This window comes from Lipotes vexillifer, unplaced genomic scaffold, assembly GCF_000442215.2.
Source record: "Lipotes vexillifer unplaced genomic scaffold, Lipotes_vexillifer_v1.1 scaffold200, whole genome shotgun sequence".
In the NCBI taxonomy this organism is placed as follows: Eukaryota; Metazoa; Chordata; class Mammalia; order Artiodactyla; family Lipotidae; genus Lipotes; species Lipotes vexillifer.
Genome location: NW_006790475.1, coordinates 1,058,999 through 1,068,786, shown reverse-complemented (window position 1 = coordinate 1,068,786; position 9,788 = coordinate 1,058,999).

Below are 9,788 nucleotides of genomic sequence, written 5' to 3'. Positions count from 1 at the left end.
CCCCTCAATTGTTAATTTCAGTATGTAGTAATATAGGTGAGTTACGTGTTTCTCAAGTAGATTTATAAGTTATATTATTCAGTTTAACTAAACCAACTTTCCAAACTAGAGTACACCTGAAAATAAATCAAGGATTAAACATAAAATGATACTGCAAGACAAGCAAATAGTAAGAACATAGGTGAGCAGACACTTCCAATACTCTTAATACAAGCTCTTCATCAGACATATTAAGGGATTAAAAGACAATAATCTCATCAGATCTGAGAAGGCAATGACCAAAAATAAAAAATATCAGGAGGACAATTGAATGTAAGTTTACTTCCATTATTGATATCAGTGAATATCACCCTAAGAGTGTATTATATCTTGAAATATTATCAGATGAAGATTACCAGTATGAAGTCAGCAAAATAGTCTTCTATTTAAATATTTTACTCTCTTAATTTCATCTCCAACATTTATTTTCTGCTTTTATGTATTTTTTGTGGAATACATGACATATACATATATTGTTTGTAAATAATTATACATTTGTAAGGAGTATAGCAGAGGATGATTTACTGTGACATTAATGAAACTTAAACCTACAGGGGAAGGGGGAGTCTCTAAAGCTTCCAAGACTCTGTCAAGGGCCCTAGCAATGTATTTTCAGCTTCCTAGGTTATAGTAAAATTTACAAAATTAAGATGTTTGAATCACAGTCTGTTCAGATTACTGTCGCTTCTTTTCTGATTTCCTCTTCTCACTCTCCTCTGTCACAGTTCTTATTAAGTCAGGTAGTGTTGTGTAGCTATAGACTTTCTAAAAGGCTTTAGGAGGTACTCACAAGTTCTCCTAAATATCCCCTCTCACCTAATCATGGAATGTCCCCCTTTTTTTTTTTTTTGCGGTATGCGGGCCTCTCACTGTTGTGGCCTCTCCCATTGCAGAGCACAGGCTCCAGACGTGCAGACTCAGCAGCCATGGCTCACGGGCCCAGCCACTCCATGGCATGTGGGATCTTCCCGGACCGGGGCACAAACCCATGTCCCCTGCATCGGCAGGCGAACTCTCAACCACTGTGCCACCAGGGAAGCCCCACCATTTTTTGTAGGGAGAAATATGTTTAGTTTAGCTTTAGTAGGATGTATTTATGTGATTTGCAATCATTGCTGTGTATAGTTAGTTTCTGGCCATCTTTGTGTAGGCATGGCTTCTAAGACTGCTACTGACAATAGTACTGACATCCAGGCCAAAAATCATATGATAAAAATATGTCCAATGACACATAATCCCAGATTACTTGAATAACAGAGGAGAAGCAAGTTTTGAGATATACAGAGCCAGAAGCTAGTCTGTGGAGAATACTATAGCAGTGTATCAAGAAGTAATTAATATAACTATTATGACATTTTTCTGCATTAGTTAGTTTGTGGCATTTGTGATTTTTTAAATTTCAAATAATTATTCACTTAAAAACCTAATATTTATTCATAACTTTGTATAATTTTTCTTAGAGAAATTGTTCCCAAATTGCATAAAGTCCCACAAATCCTGGATCTGCCCCTGAGTATACATGAAAAGGTTGTTACTGAAGTATTGTGGGACCAAATGTTTGGAGACTACTGATCCTTCATTGCCATCCCCTCTCCCTGCCCTACTGGTCACCCAATTCAACAAGACTTCCACCCCTACCACTTACTGAAACTCTTCTCACCAGCATCACTGATGACCTCCTCAGTGCAAAATATTGTGGCTACTCTTCTCATTTACTTAAAGTAAATACATGTAAAGAAAGAATACCTATGTACATGAAAAGAATGGAAGATACAGTAGCACATAAAGTAACAAAAAAGTCATTTTCACCCCACTTGCTATTCTGCTCCCCTCTTTGGAAATTGTTATGCTAATGAGGCAAAGATGACCTCTACGTATTGGTTCCTAAGTTGTTTATTTCTTCACAGCATCAGGCTGGTACCCCTTAGCTCAAAAACCTGCCAGCAACAAATTCAAACTTTTATGCATTTGATTATTTTTAAATAGCCAAACAAGCAAATTTGGGGGCATTTGGGCCTGCCTGCTTTACATACTCTGCAAAACCTCACCTAGCATCTGCTAGACTTTGAAAAGATAGAATCTAGGGTAAAAGCCAAAGCCACTGTAGCCTTCAGAGCTGCTAAGCCAGAGATTCCCACTGTGCTACTGAGCAATATTACCTACACACATACGGCCCTCTCCCATCTACTTCTCCTCCGGGTATCCCCTCCCCTATTCCCTTTCTGGGTGGTGCCCCACTCGCTGTAAGGTTCCTGGAGGTCTTATATTGGAAGAAACTTCTGCTCTCAGGCAACCCTGTTCCAGTGCTACCTGATAAAACTTGTTGTGTGTTACTGACTCTTGTGGACATAGGTTTCCTTGATCAGCTCCAAATCCTTCAAATCCCTACAGAAGTAACCATTAATAGCAAAGGGTCCTGTTATAGCTTTTTTATATGCAGTTGTGTGTGATTGCAGGTATTTGTATTTCTTCACATACAAATACTTTACATTCTTAACACAAATAGGGTTATACGCTATACAAATACATATTGATGTTCTTTATTTGTTTCAGTAATGTTAATATTCCATAGTATGTTTTCATTTAACTGTTCCCTTCTTGCTATTGCAAATACTACTATAAATGATCATTTGTGTGGCCAACTTGCTTACAGATACATGTATTTCTGAAGGACAGATTCATAGATGCAGAGTTTTGAGGCAGTGGCACACAGTGACAAAAGCACAGATGGGAAGAACAAAAAGAAATGAGAGTTGAGAAAAATATTAACTAATGATTAGTCATGTGCAGCATCACAGTAAGACACAGGCCTCAGGGTCAAATGTGTTTGGGGGATAAATAGCACCAGTATGGGCTGAGGAAAGCATGAGATTTTATCCTGAATATTTAAATCTATAGACTCAAAAACTTCTTTGAAAGAAAAATCTCTATGGTATTTGGGAATCCAGAGCTGTGGAGCTTTTTCACTGTAATGGGTGGCTTTGGCACGCTGTCACTTTGGGGTGGGCTTTTGGGCAAGGGGCAAAATGAGAACTGGCCCAGGACTGAGATGGGAGGGCCCTTCCCGTGACTTCAGTGACACTGCTGAAGCCAGGGGAAAATGTAGTTGTCATTGTGTGGGAGTTGAGAAGACTTATTTGGGCACATTTGTGAGACACCTCCTGAGCCTTCTGGAAAGGGTTGTGTAGGATTTTGTGAGTGAGAGTGAGTCAGAGGAGCACCTGTTAACTGAAGTTAGGAGATTTCAGAGAAGATGGGAGCTACTAGACGGAGGTTCTCAACTTTGATTGCACCTTATGATCACCTAATGAACTTTGGAAAAAACACTGAATTCCAGGCACACCCCAGACCAACTAAGTTAGACTCTTTTAGGTACGGGACTCCAGCATCAGAAGTTTATAAAATTTCCTAGGTGGAGCCAATGTGTAGATAGGTTTAGAATCACTGACCTAAAGGCTCTGCAATAGTTCTCAAATTGTGGCCCCTAAACACAGCATCACCTGGTAACTTGTTAGGACAGCAAGTTCTCAGACCTTATCTCAGACCCACTGAATCAGAAATTCAGTTTAATAAGCCTTTCAGGTTATTCTGATGCATACTAAAGTTTTAAAGTCACTGGGCTAATGCAACCAGGAATCACCATTACCAACAAAGAGTGTTTATCCATCACTAGGAATTAAAGAATATGGATTTTACCAAGTAAGACTCAGGCGTGGGACACTCTCAAGTTATCGTTTTGTCAGATTATCTCCATCTTCCCCTGATCACTATAACTGATTCATTTCCTGGATTTGTAGTAGTTACTTATTATCAGCAAATAACTAAATTTATGGATATTAAAATCTGTGGTGAATACTGAATGACTATACCTCCCTGAAAACAGTAGAGCCTGCCACTTGTTAACAAATACTTTTCAATCAAGCATCTCTCTTCGGTTAAATATTTTGGACTTAGCAATGACTTCCAGCATCCTGCAGGTGAAAGTATTGGCTTTTCCCCTAGAGTTCCTTCTTCCTTCAGTATGATTCATCAACTGAAATGGGAAATTGCTTGTACTCGTCTGTAATTATGTCTTGTGATTGAGCTGCCCTTCCCCACGAGTTCACAGAGGATATATGTAGAGGGTAGGGAACTTTAATTCTTCCACAGTGAATCAATCCATCACTAATTGTTCCAACTTGAAATAAAAATGCCTTAGCTCTGGAGAACACATTGCCTTTATACCAAGAAATGAGTCCGTTTTCCTTTAGGCAATGACAGTTTGCCCTAGTGGAAATTTAAGAATGTCAGAATGTCTACATTTTCTTTTCCTTATGTTTTAAGTCTCTTCTAAATCATGAATCATGTTTTTACACGTAATATTTCTTAAACTCCAGTGTATTCTTAGGTTGTTGGAATATTATGCATTCCCATTTGTATTCTTCTCCAAAATGCTATTTTCTAAATTCTCTTTGATATCCATGAAACCCGAGGAGCCTATTTTTTAAATTGCATTTTATCATTCAACTATATCACAAAGATAGAAAATGTGTTTGCCTTGAAATTCTCAATGCCCAAACTACCTCTCTCCAACACAGCTCTAAACTGCATTTGGAAAACAAGCTTCACAGGAAACTTCCCCCCCAACCTACATTGGTGCCCTTGCTCCTTTTGCTACTCAAATTTATACCCTTGAGTTAGGAATATAAATATAAAAATCTTTCTAGGGTCTTCCATAGTGGTCCAGTGGCTAAGACTCCGCACTCCCAATGCAGGGGTCCTGGGTTCAATCCCTGGTCAGGGAAGTAGATCCCACATGCCGCAACTAAGAGTTCACATGCTGCAGCTAAAAATAAAGATCCTGCATGCCGCAACTAAGACCCAGTGCAGCCAAATAAATAAATAAATATTTTTTTTAAACTATCTTTATAGGGGCTTCCCTGGTGGTGCAGTGGTTGAGAGTCCGCCTGCCAATGCAGGGGACACACGTTCGTGCCCCGGTCTGGGAAGATCCCACATGCTGCGGAGTTGCTGGGCCTGTGAGCCATGGCCGCCGAGCCTGCGCGTCCGGAGCCTGTGCTCCGCAACGGGAGAGACCACAACAGTGAGAGGCCCGCATAACCGCTAATATATATATATATCTTTATAATGATCAAATTCACAAAAGCGGGGAGGGGCATGCCACACTCTTCAGGCCCTAGATGCTACAAAAAGAAAGGGCCCTCCTGCTTTGAGAACAGTAGATTGTAAACAGGGCTCAGTGCTGTTTGAATCAGCACCCTGGAGAGCACTCATCAGGATTGAGCCTCATTGCTGCCAACACCGTCATTGTCATTGTAACTCAGTGAGAAAACCACTTGGGCACAATTTGTTTTATTAGACTATTTTCTCCTCCCTCCCAACTCTGCCTCCTTTGAGTGCCCATGTTCAGAGAGTTTCACCAGCAAAAGTTAGACAAATGTCCTCTTCCCTGAGGCTTCAGCTGATCCCTGGTGGGACCCTGAACACAGAATCCAGCTAACCTGTACCAAGGCTGAGCCAGAACACCAACAATCAATAGTTGATTGAAGATGCTCTGTTAGCCAACTTCTGAAAAAAGTAGACTTGGCATTCTTTAAAATTATTTATTTATTTATTTATTTTGGCTGCTTTGGGTCTTCGTTGCTACATGCGGGCTTTCTAGTCGTGGCGAGTGGGGGCTACTCTGTCACAGTGCTCAGCCTTCTCATTGCGGTGGCTTCTCTTGTTGTGGAGCATGGGCTCTAGGCACATGGGCTTCAGTAGTTGCAAAACGCAGGCTCAGTAGTTGTGGCTCACAGGCTTTGTTGCTCCACAGCATATGGGATCTTCCTGGACCAGGGATTGAACCCAGTCCCCTGCATTGGCAGATGGATTCTTAACCACTGAGCCACCATGGAAGCCCCTGGCATATTTTTAAAAATACTCATCATATAGGACTTTATCATATGCTTATCCACTTTAGCAGGTGGGCAGAAAATTATAGAAAAAAAATGAAAGAACAATGGGAGATCATGTTTGGGGAGAAACACCGTTATGCATGCCTGACCTTTCAAATGCACAGCATATATCAGTTTCCTCTTGCTGCTGTAATAAGCTACTGCAAACTTAGCAGTTCAAAACAACAAAAATTTATTCTCTTACAGTTCTGTGGGTCATACATCCAACATGGGTTTCACTGGCCTAACAGCAGGATTGACAGGGCTGCATTCTTTTCTGGAGGCTCTAGGGAAGGATCTGTTTCCTTTCTCATTGGGTTGTGGACAGAATTCAGTTCCTATGGTTGTAGAACTGAAAATTTTGCTTCCTTGATGGATGTCAGCTAAGGGTCATTCCTAGCTTCTAGAGGTTACTTGCATTCCCCAGTTCATGGCCCCCTTCCTCCACCTCCAAAGCCATCAATGGCAGGTTGAGTCATGCTTTGAATCGCTCCTTCTTCTTCCATCTCATCTCTCTAAGCCACACTTCTGCCTCTCTTTTCTTCTTTTCTCATATGATGAGATTGGGTCCACCAGGTGATTCGTGATAATCTCCCCATCTCAAGGTCCTTAATTATGTCTACAAACTCTTTTTTACCATATAACACATTCACTGGTTCTGGGGATTAGAACATGGACATCTTTGGGGCAGCAGGGCAGGGCGTGGGGCCATTATTCTGACACCACGCACGAGCAGAGACCTAAGATGGAAAAGACTACTCAGCGAAGAAATTTCATTTTGGGTGACAACAGGAGAAACACTGAGAAAGACAGCTGGCCCTTCCAGATATAAAGGGGTTACAGGCTTTCTCCTGTACTAAGATTTTAGCTTCCAGGCTTCTGCAGACTCTGTGTCTGCTCCTGTGTCCTCCTTGATTTCTCTAGTTCAAGGAGAAGTTCTTAAACTGTGGGCTGTCTTGGTGAGAAAAGCACAATATTCATAGATGAAAATAGTCATTAAAAATCTATCTATCTGGGCTTCCCTGGTGGCGCAGTGGTTGAGAGTCCGCCTGCCGATGCAGGGGACACGGGTTCGTGCCCTGGTCCGGGAAGATCCCACATGCCGCAGAGCGGCTGGGCCCGTGAGCCATGGCCGCGGAGCCTGTGCGTCCGGAGCCTGTGCTCCGCAACGGGAGAGGCCACAACAGTGAGAGGCCCGCGTAACGCAAAAAACAAAAAAAACTATCTATCTGACTGAAATAAGATCTTGCACCCTTGCACAATTTTCCACTCTGTAAATAAGTTTTTGGCTTTTATATCTTCTTAATCATGAATTTAAAAACTATAAAAAAAGGACAGTAAATCAAAGGCAAAAACAGTGAAGGATTAAAAGAAGATAAAGGAGGTGAGAAAAGGGAGAGTTTTGAAAGTAAAATTTATTATTATCATTTTTATTGTTTGGTGCAGAAAGCTGTAAAGCACAAAACAATCTCTAGGAAGTTGGAAAAATTTCTTGTTACTGGCCTTAAGGCATTTTAAAAATAAGCTGTCAAACTGACAAATATTACTCTGTGGAAATGGAGCACAGAAAGAAGTGATCCATGTCAAAACACACTTATTCAAAAGAAAAACATTCTGTAGAATTATTCATATGCTGCACAACTGTGAGACAGTTGGTCATCTAAGCTTTGATATCACAAAGTTAGCCTCAACTTACATGTTTTCCCCTGAGGATCATATAATTCTTCCTTTATTACTGATAAATGGAATATTGCCTGCCATATTAGTAAAAAAGGATGTCACAATCAGAGATTGCAGCCCTGCAAGGTGAGCCCTGAGGGGACTCAGAAAGGAAACAGAGAATACCTGCCATGTAGCAGCCATCAGACTGCAGCCACTCCCTTCGGTGAGCCCTGAGGAAACTCAGGATGTGTAAACACAGGATACTGGCCCCAGGTAACTGAGGTGCGTATCAAAGGAATGATTTCAGTAATCCCAGAGTCTTGCATCTTCCCATACATAGAAAAGCGATAAATTCCTTAACTTGATCTATCTGGTTTTCTTTTATTAACAATAACCTTTTGTTGTTCAGACTACCCGCCCTTTGTTGCAAAACTCATATATATTCTGGCTCCCCGCCCCTTGCCTCCTCCGAGTAGTTCTCTAGGGGTTACTTGAGATGCTGCCTCCCGGGCTTGAAGTTCTAAAAATTCCCACCGAATAAAACATAACTCTCAACTTTTAGGTTGTGAAAATATCTTTTAGTCGACATTACCTATATTTCATGATTCTAATGTTAAATAAAAACTAAGCCTTTGACTTGATCTTGTGTCTCCATAGGCAGCTATTACAATGAATCCCCTCCAAAAATAAAGTATTAACGCCGGTGCCATACTCCAGTCAAGAGGCTCACTTTTGTCTGGGCTACAGTTCCCAGCACCACCCACCCCCACTCTACCCAGGAAGGGGTGCTGGGCTCCTGCAGTAGGGCAGTGACGTGAAAGGGAGGGAGCTGACCCTTTTTCCATCTCGTGCATTATATTCAAGTTACTGTGTCTAGGCTTTCCCCCTTCCATGTGAGGCTCCTGTTGGCTTTCTTCCCTCCTCTTCCTCCTTTATCTTCCTTGCAGTGCTGTTGGTGTAGAAACTGCTATAGAACGTTGCTGAGTTCAGCGATTACCTCACCGCCTTACTGAGCACAATCATGATAGAGCATCCACAAACACCAGGTAAAGAAAGTGTTCATTTCTCCATGCCTCTGCCCGTAGCTGGAATTAACCATTCTTCTCTCTGTGCCCCCAATAAATATATTTGACGCTTCTCTTGTAACAGGGAAGAGCCAGTTCTGACTCCGCGTTGGGTCTGTTTCTTTTACGTTAATCTCCGCGTTTCATTGCTTCTGTTATTATAACGACTGTCTATAGCTGTAAGCATACATAATGGCCTGCCACAGGGAACCCTGCCCCTCGGTACGGGGGTTAGCGTGCACTGTGTCAAATAGCTTAAACCGAGGAGGTCGACAGAAGACCCGGACCGGCAATCTAGGTCCTTGTGATAGCAAACAAAGAATTGCAGACTACCACTTCGGGCTTAAGCGCAAAGCAGTTTATTACAGCATAGTTACACTCTCAGAGGGAGAGTGCGGGCTGTTTCTGCAAAGTGAAACGAGCCCTCCTGTACAGGCTTAGGGGTGTTTATAAGGAGCGTTCCGTGAGGAGGTGGACGCAATCATGGGTGAGCGACGGAGATCATTATTTGTTTGACACTCCAGAGCTATGCAATAAGTTCATCACTGCGCATGCCCGTACCCTTGATTCGCTAAGAAAAGCCCACGGGGCGGGGGCAAAACCACATGCAGATTTTATTATAGTGATGGTATAATGAGTTTGGGTTTACTATAGGTCACACGCCTGTCTAGTCTGGGCATGCGCATCCTGGGGAAGTTCCCTCATGTTACTGTGCTCCCTATTTATCAGGATAAGTTGCCCACCAGCCGACTATAGTTTTGCCCATTCTGGGTGAGGTCAGGGGAGGGTCCCCAGATGGTTGGGGTGTGACTTGACTACTCCCCTCTTGTCTTTTCACCATTGTCACCTCCTTGCTGCTCATGTCTAACAACCTAACATTTCCTCACCTCGTCCCCTTCTCCGTTCTATAAAAGAAACTGGCATCCAGACCCCGAAAAGATGGGTTTGGGGAAACCATAGTCCACCGTCTTCTCAGTCTGCCGGCTTTCCAAATAAAGTCTCTATTCCTTGCCTCAACACCTCATCTCCCAATTCATTTGCCTGTCGTGCAGTGAGCAGAGCAGACTTGGACTTGGTAACACTCTTT